Below are 13,109 nucleotides of genomic sequence, written 5' to 3'. Positions count from 1 at the left end.
ATTGTGTCTCCTGCGAAATTCCCACTTCAATTGGAGAATATCGTCCATCTTTTGGTCTATGACCTCGACCGGGTCCTCGGTGCTATTCGTAATATATGTGCAACATTTCACGCCGTATTGTGTTGCCAGTGTGACACAATATCCGCCTGTCACTGCTGTGAGGTAATTGAGAACCATTCTATGCTGTACCAGTTCTGTTTTGTAAGCTTGAAGTTCCCTTCCAGTATACCTAAATGTGTCATCATACATTTCAGTGATATTATCTAACAAATTTGCGAGCGCCGATATGTATTTATAATTCAGCACTCCTCTAGCGGTGCGGGTGAAATCTAACGCGATTAAGAATTGAATCCCGGTGGATTCACTTATCAGATCAGAGGCCAGATGCTCTGTCTTCTCTATCAGGTGCCTTTTAACAACGTGCTCGTAATGGGTGTGAGTATAAGGAGCTTGGGCACCACGGTGTATGTCTTTCATTTTGTCATGTGATACAGTCATTACTTCAGGCAGTACTTTTCCAATATAACACAATCCTTCAGAGTTTGGGGCAAGCCACTTGTACGCCTTTCTCCCGCATATGAAATATGCATCATCGGGGAGAACATATGGGACGGAGTAGGACATAACCATATTACACACCTTCCATGTGAAATCCCCTAACCCTAAATCTTCCATCTGCTTAGTACACGTATCAGGTTGTACGATATGTGCACAGTATCCTGGTGATACCTCTCCAACTCTAGTAATCCTATTTCCTAAGGTATACCTATACCGGAAAGATTTTCCTCTACTGGCTATGTGGCGTACAAGCTCTGTATCTGTAGGCATTCTATCTGCTCTATGCGAAAAGGTCATGGTTTGGTTACTCCATGACACTTCCCAATTTCCCGGCTTTCGGGGATTGGAGATGTTGAAACATAATAGGGACCTATCCACATGGTATTGGTGGAGCTTCAAACTAGGAGGACTGGAGATATTAAACCTTCTGTCCACCGGTCTCCCACCACTTAACTCAAGTACCTCCCCTATCGTTAAAGGAAATGGTACTAGCCCTGATTTGCTATGACCTTGAGGTACTTGAGAGCATACCCAACAATCTGTTTTATTTAACACACTACCCACTAAGGAGTGATAGTCACTCAATGGATGCCGGTCCATATGGATATTAAAACTGGATTGGCATTTCTTTATGCACCCATCCTCAATGACATTGTTACAGAGCCGACAGATACAGTTTTCTTCAGCTAACAATCCTTCACAATTCCTTCTATGGTCAATGCTATCGGATCGTTTTCTGATACTCGCCTTTACTTGTTGGTTAAGTTGTTCTTGGAAAACTACGCCTCCATCTCTGTCATCAGAACCCATTCCAGAACCTCTCTCGACCTCCATGGTACTCTCGCCGGAACAGACTGCTCTGGTCAACATCATGGTCAACAGGAAAATCCGGATCACAGTCTCTTGGGGCAAGTCCATCCTGTAGGAGGAAACGGAGAAGAATGAGAAGGGGAAAAAAAAATAATTTGAGGGAGAGGGGATGGGAAGTTGGAGAAAAACAATAAAATGGAACAGGGGATCGACAACTGCTTTTGGTCTTGTGATTTTCAATGCTCAGGTGCCGCCTCAATCTTCCTGGAACAGACACTCCAGTGATACAACCTCTACCGTCTGTTCCTTATCACGGGACCTCTCTGGATCAGCAACCTTCTTACAGTGGGACGAATGAACCCAAGTCTCTCTCTCAGCAACCTTCAATGCTGTAGTGCTAGTCAATAAGACCTGGTATGGTCCTTCCCATCTGTCAATAAGGCAACCTGAGCGTAGAAAATTCCGTATCATTACATAATCCCCAGGTTCAATGTCATGACAATTACTATCTGGTAAATCAGGAATCACTAACTTCAGATTATCATTTTGATTCCTCAACTGTTTACTCATGTTAATCAAGTATTTTACAGTCACTTCATTGTTACATTTCAAATCATCCTGAGGGTTAATCATGACATGCGGTTGTCGACCAAACAAGATTTCAAAGGGAGACAGATTAAGAGGGGACCTGGGAGTGGTTCTGATGCTGTACAGTACAATGGGTAAAGCTTCTGGCCATGTCAATCCTGTCTCTGCCATCACTTTACTCAGTTTATTTTTAATAGTGCTGTTCACTCTTTCCACTTTCGCACTCGCCTGTGGACGGTATGGAGTGTGCAGCTTGCTATCAATTCCCATCAATTTACACATTCCTTGAAAGACATCACCTGTAAAATGGGTACCCCTATCACTTTCGATAATTCTAGGGATACCATATCTACATACAAATTCCTGCACAATTTTCTTAGCAGTAAACATAGCGGTATTTGTGGCCGCCGGAAATGCTTCGACCCAATTTGAAAAAACATCTATACAAACAAGTACATATTTCAAATTTCGACAAGGGGGTAATTGAATGAAGTCAATCTGTATTACCTGGAAAGGGCCGCCGGCAGGTGGGATATGGGATGGTTCTGTAGGTATTGCCTTTCCAATATTCTTTCTCAAACAGGTAAGGCATGACATGGCTCTTTTACTCGCATGAGAGGAGAATCCTGGGGCGCACCAATATGCTCTTACCAACTTGCACATCCCTTCCTTGCCTAGATGAGTCAGCCCGTGAGCTGCTTCAGCCAAACATGGAAGATATGCTCTGGGGGCCACTGGTTTACCATGTCCATCCGTCCAGAGTCCTGAGGACTCCTGGCCATATCCCTTTGCCTTCCAGACTGCCTTTTCCTGTGTGGAACACAAATTTTGCATTTCACACAACTTCTGTGTGTTGATGGTATTAAATACCATCAGTTGTGTGGTGTCTGTCTGTCTGGGGGTAGCAGCTGCTAATTTAGCAGCTTCGTCTGCTCGGCTGTTACCAAGTGATACTGGGTCTTGGCTATATGTATGTGCTTTACATTTGATAACAGCCACTCTGTCGGGTTCCTGTATCGCTGTTAGAAGCCTTTTTATGTGAGCTGCATGCGCTACCGGTGTACCAGCTGCCGTCATGAAATTTCTGAGGCGCCATAGGGCTCCGAAATCATGGACTACCCCGAATGCGTATCTAGAATCGGTGTAGATATTGGCTGATTTTCCCTTAGCCAATTCACATGCTCTGGTTAGGGCGACCAGTTCAGCAACCTGGGCTGAGTGAGGTGGGCCTAGCGGTTCCGCTTCTATGGTGCCTTGGTCATCTACGACTACGTATCCAGTACACAAGTCTCCCGAGTCTGACTGTCTATGACAACTACCGTCCGTGTAGAACGTAAGTTCTACATCTTCCAGTGGGTTGTCACTGATGTCAGGCCTTGCGGTAAAATTTTGGGTCAAATATTCCATACAATCATGAGTGTCTTCCTTTGTATTAAATCCTCCTTCCCCAGTACTCTCATCCTCCACCCTTTGGGTCTGTCCAGACACACCTGGGAGATATGTTGCAGGATTTAATGCACTGCATCTCCTTATGGTGATGTTTACGGGGGCCATTAGTGCCAATTCCCATCTTGTAAACCGCGCTGATGAGACGTGTCTGGTTTGTGCAGAATTTAACAAGGCTGACACTGCATGTGGTGTATGAATTGTGAGGTTGTGACCTAGCACGACGTCTTCGCTTTTCGTTACTAGCAATGCTATCGCAGCAACGCTTCGCAAGCATGTGGGGAGGGATCGCGCTACCGTGTCTAGCTGAGCGCTGTAATATGCTACTGGCCTGCTGGCATCACCGTGCTTTTGGGTTAGTACGCCTGCCGCGCAACCAGCACTTTCTGTTCCGTATAGTTCAAAGGGTTTCCCATAGTCCGGCATACCTAATGCTGGTGCCTGCGTTAGGCACTGTTTAAGTCTCTCAAATGCTGCCTCAGACTCGTCTGTATGCGAAATCCGATCAGGTTTGTTTGAGGAGACCATCTCCTGCAAAGGTAACGCTAAAATGGAAACCCTGGGATCCAATTACGGCAATACCCACACATTCCTAAAAATGTTCTGATCTGTTGCTGGGTTTGTGGCAGAGTCATGTCTCTAATTGCTTGAATTCTATCAGCGGTCAGGTGTCTCAGTCCTTGTGTTAAACAGTGTCCCAAATATTTTACCTTAGTTTGGCATAATTGCAACTTGTCTTTGGAAACCTTGTGTCCTGTGTCTGAAAGATGAAACAGGAGCTGTTTCGTATCCTTCAGGGATGCCTCCAATGAATCAGAACACAGTAGTAGATCATCCACGTACTGTATTAATACTGATCCACTCACTGGTTGGAAAGACTGTAAACAATCATGCAAAGCCTGAGAAAATATACTTGGGCTATCTATGAATCCTTGTGGTAATCGAGTCCATATGTATTGGACTCCTCTGTATGTAAATGCAAACAAATATTGACTGTCAGGGTGCAGAGGTACCGAAAAGAAAGCGGAGCAGAGGTCAATAACAGTGAAAAATTTCGCAGTGGGAGGGATTTGCATTAGGATGACAGCTGGATTTGGCTCTACGGGGAACTGACTCTCAACTATTTTGTTAATCCCCCTTAGATCCTGCACTAGCCTGTAACCCCTCCCCCCACTCTTTTTCACAGGGAAGATGGGACTATTAGCAGTGCTGGACGTTCTTACCAGAATGCCCTGTTGTAGCAAGCGCTCTATTACTGGGTAAACTCCTAACTCCACCTCTGGCTTCAGAGGGTACTGTGGGATTTTTGGAGCTATCCTACCATCTTTTACTTGTACAACTACCGGAGCTACGTTTGCCATTAATCCAGTGTCCTGTCCATCTTTAGTCCAAAGTGACTCTGGTATCTGAGATGTCATTTCTTCTACTTGGGAGGGAGTCCTATTTGTCATAATGGTATGTGACATTAATATTGACGGGGAGTCTAACATGTCTCGCACTTCCTGAGCGTGATTCTCAGGTATGTCCAAGAATACACCTTCAGGAGTACAATAAATGACGCACCCCATTTTACACAGTAAGTCTCTACCCAGGAGATTGGTCGGTGCCGATGCAGCCAGCAAAAAGGAATGCTTGGTATGTAAAGGCCCTACTGTAATCTCGGCTGGTTTGCTAACAGGGTAGTGCTGGACTACTCCCGTAACCCCTATGGCTGGAATTGTCTTACCAGTGGTTCTCATGCCCACTGTCGAATTTATCACTGATTTGGCCGCCCCTGTGTCTACAAGAAAGTTTAATGATTTACCAGCTACATTGATTGCAATTTCTGGTTCACTTCCAAGACTTGCAATCAATTTTACTGGCTGCAGATTACAGGTATGGCCACACCCCTATTGGGTATGGTGACCTCCCTGAATCCCGCTGGCAGCAACTACTTGTGATGGAGTTAATTGGGAGCTACCAGAGGCTTGCCAGTCTCTGTTCGGGGGGTATCTTTTTGTTTCCCCTGTATGTGGCTCATAACTCCGTTTCTGCGGACCTTGCTCCCAATGTCGTGTGTCGTGTCGTTGTCTAGGGGGTTGGTATGAGTTTCGTGAATTCTTCATTCTACAATCTCGTGCCATGTGTCCCTGTCTATGACAAGAATAACAAGTAACCACATTTGACTTACCCACAGGGTTTGGTGATACAAACAAAGGCTGCCTTGTGGTTAGGGCCTGTATACTTACGGCCATTAATTTATCACCTTGTTGTTCCCTGTGTCTGGTGATGTTCCTATCGTGATCAATAGCAGCCTCTCTCAAAGTAGCCACAGACAGACCTCGCCAACATGGTTGTGTGGTCTGTACCCTAGTCTTCAATGACTCTTTCAAACCATCCATCAGTACCGATACTGCTACTTCTCGATGGTTTGTGTTTGTTTTAATGTCCTCTATGCCTGTGTATTTTGCCATTTCTGATAATGCTCTGTGAAAATACTCTGCAGCTGTCTCTGACTCCTTCTGTTTAATGGAGAATATCTTGTTCCATCTGACTACCGCTGGGAAATACTCTTTTAACTGTAAGCTTATTCTTTTTACATTATCTTTGTTGTACACATCTGTAAGAGGTACATCCTGATCTAATCCGCAATCAGCTAAAAATTGAGTTGCGTCAACATTGGAGGGTAAACATGCTCTCAGCAATATCTGCCAGTCTTTATTGTTGGGCTCTACAGTGTTACCTAAGTCTCTGATGTATTTTTGACTGGCAACTAAGTCTTTTCTAGGGTCAGGGAATTCAGACACTATGGTCCTTAATTCCATTCGGGAAAATGGGGTGTACATGGCAATGTTCCTAACAGGAGTGACTCCTGAAGTGTCTGTTTTCCCATTTGGAACTACTATTACCTTAACAGGATTAACTCTAACAACCTCATCCTGTGTAGATTCTACAGGCTGTGGTGAAATAGTTTCAGCATAGTGTATGGTGCCGTACTTACCTGTTGATACGACCTCACCTATCCCTCCGCTAGGGGCTTTCGTTACTAATCTCGGGGGTTGAGCTGTGCCTACTGTGGTCTCTGCTATGGTGGCTGCTAGAGAGAGCGCTGAAATTGTTGCCGATTCGTCCTCTTGATCACACTCCTGAGGGAAGTTCAAAACAGGGTACAACTTGCACGGGTTAATACTTGCATTGGTTAATTGGTTAACATTATCTTTAACATTTACACAGTTGCTAAGAGTTTGTTGTTTGTTACACCTTAATGCGTCATTCTCCGCAACCAATTTTTCTCCAGATATATATGGTGGCGGTGGGGCCGTGGCGATCAGTTTCCTGATAGAGCAAGATCCCGCCGCCTGAGCCAATCCTCTCTGTAGGTCACCTTCCTGTTGCTACAACTGCAAATAATCATAATGTTTGATTCGTCTCTTGGCTGATTTAATGAGACATATCCTTCTCCTTAAATTTTGTAACACTTCTGAGCTGAAGCTACCTACTCTTGGGAATTTCTCCCCGTCATGTACTGTCATTCTCTCCCATTCATCACATAAAGCTTCTGTGTGACTTCCGTATTTCTCACACATTACATACCTTGCCGACCCAATTGGTCAGTTCACTGAATCAACCCGAACCGAGGTTGATCGCCCCCTACCTGAACAAGTGGCCCCCATAGTTCAAAAGTGTTGCTTTATCCAGCCAACCCTTACGCAAACCAAATGTCCAAAATAGGCTGACGGTGGCGGTTTACCAAGTACCCCACTCACTCGCCCACGCCGACCAATACGACCTGATCACACCGATATGGTGCTGGCGTACTCGACCTAGGGCCCCTACAACCTGAACCTCTATTTACTGGAACCTGTGAGGGTGATCCGAAGAACACTTACTCTTTCCAGTAACTATTGGTTGCTGGATAGTTCCTGAGTGAGCAGCGAACTTCCCTTAAAATAAAAAAATTTACACAAATCACGTTAGAATGTACAAATAGCGTTTATGACCTTCGTACACAAATAGTACCGGTCAGGTTTACTAATGCACACAATTACGTGCGGTACAATCGTTTAGTACACAAGCAACTAATCTTATGTACTGAGCGACCAGTGGAATCGAAAATTGCGGCTGCGAATTCCTTCAACCAGAGCTTATATGGCCTATATGGGTGTTGCACCAACCCTTTCTTGGTGTTGTGCCTGTGGACTGTATAGCGGACTTCCTTGTCTGCTGTACCTAAACCTCCTGGTCTGTTACAGTATGACCTCCTGGTCTGCTACACTCTAATGCTCAAATTGTATATTTAACCAGGGATGCCTCCCTAGCCACCGTGTACGTCACTTACACGCATGTACCTCACGAGTACTCGACTTTTCTTGTGGTTCAACCTTTAAAATTGTAAAAACAAACACTCATTCACCGCATATACACTTTTGTTTCTATTTCTATTTCTGCGCAGAAATTTTTTTTTCTTTAGACCAGATGTGTTACCAATTAGGAGAAGGATCTGTTAATTTAAATTTGGAATGTAAAAAAAAAATTTGCGCGATTTATCGCCTGGCGTTATTTACCGCGTGGCGCTACTTATCGCGTTGAGAGGAGAGAAAAAACTTGTGATTTGAGTTACGTGGGCGTACCCGTACGCTCCGTTGCATAATATACGCTGCGTGCGTCGGCCTTTGGTTTGCGTGCACAAATCTCAGTCCTTGTTAGAGACACGTGTACGCAAAGCAAAGATCCACCGTAACACAATTTATACGTTTATCAATGTAGATGATCCTTTATCATCTACCACGCACCACACTGACTTCGCCTTGTCTCTCAGGCACAGCTGTGTGTTTGTCTATATTTTAACTATATTACCTTTACTCTTAAACTATGAAATAGTGACAAATCTCTCTAAGCACGTTTATCAACTATAGAACTGGCAAACAGGAGAGTGACATACGAAAATACACCAATGAAAAGGAAATGCAGATATATATGTGTGCGTGCGTGTGTACGCAAGGCAGAAAAATAAACAGTTTTAAAAAGACACTATTGTTTTGTTCTTACCTCCGGTTCCCGGATTCCTTCAGCACCCTTTACTAAGAGAAGCAGACGCTTATCCAAACAGCACTACGAGGAATATGATCTCCCGCCCTTTGCTGCTGGATAATGTCTGCTGAAATTACCTAGTGTAGATATGTGAAGGACAGGACGAGCCCGCAATTGATAAAGCTAAATATTTATCGTATATAATACCCTTTATGAGGTCTAAGAACACTGTACGCTATTTACGTATGAAGTACCGTAAGGGTACGCTAGTTGCGTAACAATCGCTTTGCCGTGATCGAGACGCTCAAGCGTCACGTTCACTCACGGCCAAGAGATCACAGGCAGGCACGTTATTGGCTGTTGACTAACGTAATGATTCGCTATAGCGTAGCGGACGCTCGGGACCACGAGGAGATCACCAGCGGCGCTGACGCTCACTATATTAAACCTTTGTATCTAAACCATAAACAGTGTATTGTGCAGTAAAACCTTAGTGTAATGTTAGAGTGTAAATGCAACACAGTATAACCTTATTACCTTAAAAGCTGTTTGAGCGTCACCGACGCTCTGAGAATACTAGACACTATAAGAAATACACTGATACCTGGGCTTAGGGTCCAACGCCTAATATGTATATATTTTGAATGATAAACTTGCAAAAGAATTAATACAAATACAAATCATACACTACAATATAACATAGACTACCTAACCAGATAACTACACAGGAAATACAATACAATTACTATTTAAAGGAAAATAAGAGAGAAAGAGGAGGAGAGAGAGAGAGAGAGAAATTGGCCCACAATAACAAGAAGATCAATATAGTTGCGGAGAAACACTTACGCACAAGGGGAAACGATCGCATGCGCCTCGATATCCAGCTCCCGATTATCAGCAATGAGAACCGTTGAAGAGAGTGAACTGGATATGGTCGGCCTGCCTATTTATGCCCCACACACAATACAATTCAATGGTCCCTACAATCTCATTGTTCATTGGACACAGGAATTCGGCTTCGCATTATAACAAAAGGTCATAGGTTGATTCATACAGGTGGGATGTGACTGCTTCCAACTGTTCAGGTGGGTGGGATACTGAGTTTCCCGCCGCATGACTAAATAAGAACAAATAATAGTAAATGGGCATAAACTTCTTATGTCCATAACTATTCGCATGAGCGATTAATCCGCTCCAAACCAACACCGGAATATTGCTATTTAAATACTCTTCCGATGGGTACCAAACACCATTGTATGACCCCTGTTAGACCCTTCGTACAATACAAAGAGGGATCTCTCTGTTCAGGAACATGCTATATTAACTAAACTTTCAGAATCTATCAAAGGGACCATGATCTACAAAATACATTATTACTGAAAATATGTAACGATTGAGTCGCACGCTACGATCACATAAACTCTACCGTAAATACGCATACCGTGCGCCTGCGGGTGCCCGCGACTGTGAGTATGCGCACGCACGGGAGAGCGCACGCATGCGCAGCGCGGACCAGAATGAGGTGCAAATATGGCAGTGTGTATAGAGATATTTTTCTGACTTTGACAGAACATAATTCCTTATCTGGACGATCTACTAATAAAAGCATCTTCCAGGGAAAAGCTGTTGCAGAGTATTGCTCTCTCAACTCAACTGCTCCAGGATCATGGATGGATCCTGAACTTTCCAAAGTCAAATTTGGAACCGACAAGGAGGCTGTCCTTCCTTGGGATGATCCTGGACACAGAAGTTCAGAGGATGTTTCGGCCGTAAGAGAAGGTGTTTGTGATACAAGCAATGGTCCGGGATGTCTTGAAGCCAACCCAGATATTGGTTCATCAGTGCATTCGCCTTCTGGGGAAGATGGTAGCCTCCTACGAGGCTCTACAACATGGAAGATTTCATGCATAATCTTTTCAACTGGATCTCCTGGACAAATAGTCGGGATCTCATCTTCACATGCACCAAGGATACGTCTGTCACCGAAGGCCAGAATCTCGCTCCTCTGGTGGTTGCAAACCTCTCACCTACTAGAGGGCGGCAGGTTCGGGATCCAGAATTGGATCCTCCTAACCATGGATGCAAGTTTCAGAGGTTGGGGGGCAGGCCCCCAAGGGGAAAACTTCCAAGTAAGGTGGTCAATTCTGGAATCCATCCTTCCGATAAACATTCTGGAACTAAGAGCCGTGTACAACGGTCTTCTACAAGTGGCACATCTTCTGGAAGATCAGGCCATTCAGGTTCAGTCGGACAATGTAACGACAGTGGCCTACATAAACCGACAAAGTGGAACGAAGAACAGAGCTGCAATGTCGGAGGTAACAAGAATCATTGTCTGGGCGGAAAAGCACGCAGTGGCGCTGTCAGCAATCTTCATTCTGGGAGTGGACAACTGGGAAGCGGACTTCCTTCATGTCAATCTCCATCTGGGAGAGTGGGGCCTCCACCCAGAGGTGTTCGCAGAGGTGACAAGTCTTTGGGGGCATACCTCAAATAGACATGATGGCCTCACGCCTCAACACGAAGCTTCCACTCATCCCAAGTATTCTCAAAATAATCAAAAGAACAAGCGTTCAGGCGATCCCCATTGCTCCGGACTGGCCAAGAAGGGCTTGGTACGTGGATCTTCTGGAGTTACTGCTGGAAGATCCGAGGCCTCTTCCTCTTTGAGAGGACCTTCTGCAACAGGGGCCATTCACTTATCAAGACTTACCACGGCTACGTTTGACGGCATGGAGGTTGAACGCCAGATCTTAGCTCGGAAGGGCATTCCGAACAAACTTATTCCTACCCTGATACAGGCTAGGAAAGGAGTAACGTAAACACATTACCATCAGATTTGGAAAAAGTACGTGTCTTGGTGTGAATCCAAGAAGTTTTCTACAGTGGAGTTTCAACTTGGACGGTTTCTCCTCTTCCTGCAAGCAGGGGTGGATGTGGGCCTGCGTCTGGGCTCCATAAAAGTCCAGATTTTGGCTTTGTCCATTTCCTGCACATCCAACCTCCCTTTGTGCCTCCTACGGCACCTTGGGATCTTAACGTGGTACTACAGTTCCTGCAATCGGATTGGTTCGACCCTTTACTGGAGGTTGAGGTAAAGTTTCTTACTTGGAAGACTGTCACACTGTTGGCATTGGCATCTGCTAGACATGTGTCAGAAATGGGGCATTGCCCTCAAGAGCCCCTACTTGAATTTCCATGAAGATAGAGCTGAGCTCAGGGCGTGTCAGCAATTTCTTCCGAAGGATGTGTCGGCCTTTCATATCAACCAACCTATTGTGGTGCCAGTGGCTACTGACTCCTCAATTACCTCAAAGTCCTTGGATGTTGTATGGTCTTTGAAGATTTATGTGAAGAGAACTTCGCGTCACAGAAAGTCGGGCGCTCTGTTTGTCCTTTATGATCTCAACGAGGTTGGGTGGCCTGCTTCTAAGCAGACGATTTCTCGCTGGATCAGGTTTACTATCCAGCATGCTTATTCTACGGCAGGATTGCCGTGTCCGAAATCCGTTAAGGCCCACTCTACTCGTAAAGTGTGTTCTACCTGGGCGGCTACTCGTGGTGTCTCTCGGCTTTACAGCTTTGCTGAGCAGCTACTTGGTCAGGGTTGAACACGTTTTCTAAGTTCTACAAGTTTGATACTTTGGCCTCTGAGGACCTGAAGTTTGGTCAACCGGTTCTGCAGGAGCCTCCGCGCTCTCCCTCCCATACTGGGAGCTTTGGTACATCCCCATGGTACTAATATGGACCCCAGTATCCTATAGGACGTAAGAGAAAATAGGTTTTTAATTACCTACCAGTAAATCCTTTTCTCGTAGTCCGTAGAGGATGCTGGCACTTCGTTTTCCTGCAGTTGTTACTTAATTCAGTACTGCCATGTTAATTGGTTGAGTACTGCATTGTTACTTGGTTAAGTACTGTTGTTCAGCCGTTGCTGACTTGTTTCAAGCTGGTTGTTTGATTTTCTGTTGTTATGTGTGAGCTGGTGTGAATCTCACCACTATCTGTGTATTTCATTCTCTCGAAGTATGTCCGTCTCCTTGGGCACAGTTTCTAGACTGAGTCTGGTAGGAGGGGCATAGAGGGAGGAGCCAGCCAACACTATTAAACTCTTAAAGTGCCCATGGCTCCCAAGGGACCTGTCTATACCCCATGGTACTAATGTGGACCCCAGCATCCTCTACGGACTACGACAAAAGGATTTACCGGTAGGTAATTAAAATCCTATTTTCCAGCATATCCTTTGCCCCCAGAATTGAAATGACTGGAAATAGCACAACCCATAGTGAATCTGAGTATCAGGAATACCAATAACCATTGACTCAAACGTGTTCATCTGTGAAACATCAATATCTCGGAAACTATCAGCTTCTTAACATTTTGGAATAATAGTGACAGGTCTAGTTTATACAACAAAAGCAAACCTGTTTGCTACAGATGAACCTCATACATCTAGCCTCAATATGCCATGCAGCGTGTGATGCCTGGCATAAGTTAGCCACCAGGTCCTGTGCAACTCTGCTAATGTTGGGCATCTTTTTTGCCAAAAATGCTTTGTAGTTGGCAATGAGACTAATGTTGGGTACACACTTGTAGATATTTCTGCAGATCAATTACTTTGCAGATTTATCTACAGACGGACCGGGCAGTATGTTGTGCATACACACTGCCCGATCCGTCAGGACTGATGTCACGAA

Source organism: Pseudophryne corroboree, chromosome 7 (assembly GCF_028390025.1).
Source record: "Pseudophryne corroboree isolate aPseCor3 chromosome 7, aPseCor3.hap2, whole genome shotgun sequence".
Classification (NCBI taxonomy): domain Eukaryota; kingdom Metazoa; phylum Chordata; class Amphibia; order Anura; family Myobatrachidae; genus Pseudophryne; species Pseudophryne corroboree.
This window is presented reverse-complemented; position numbering follows the sequence as displayed.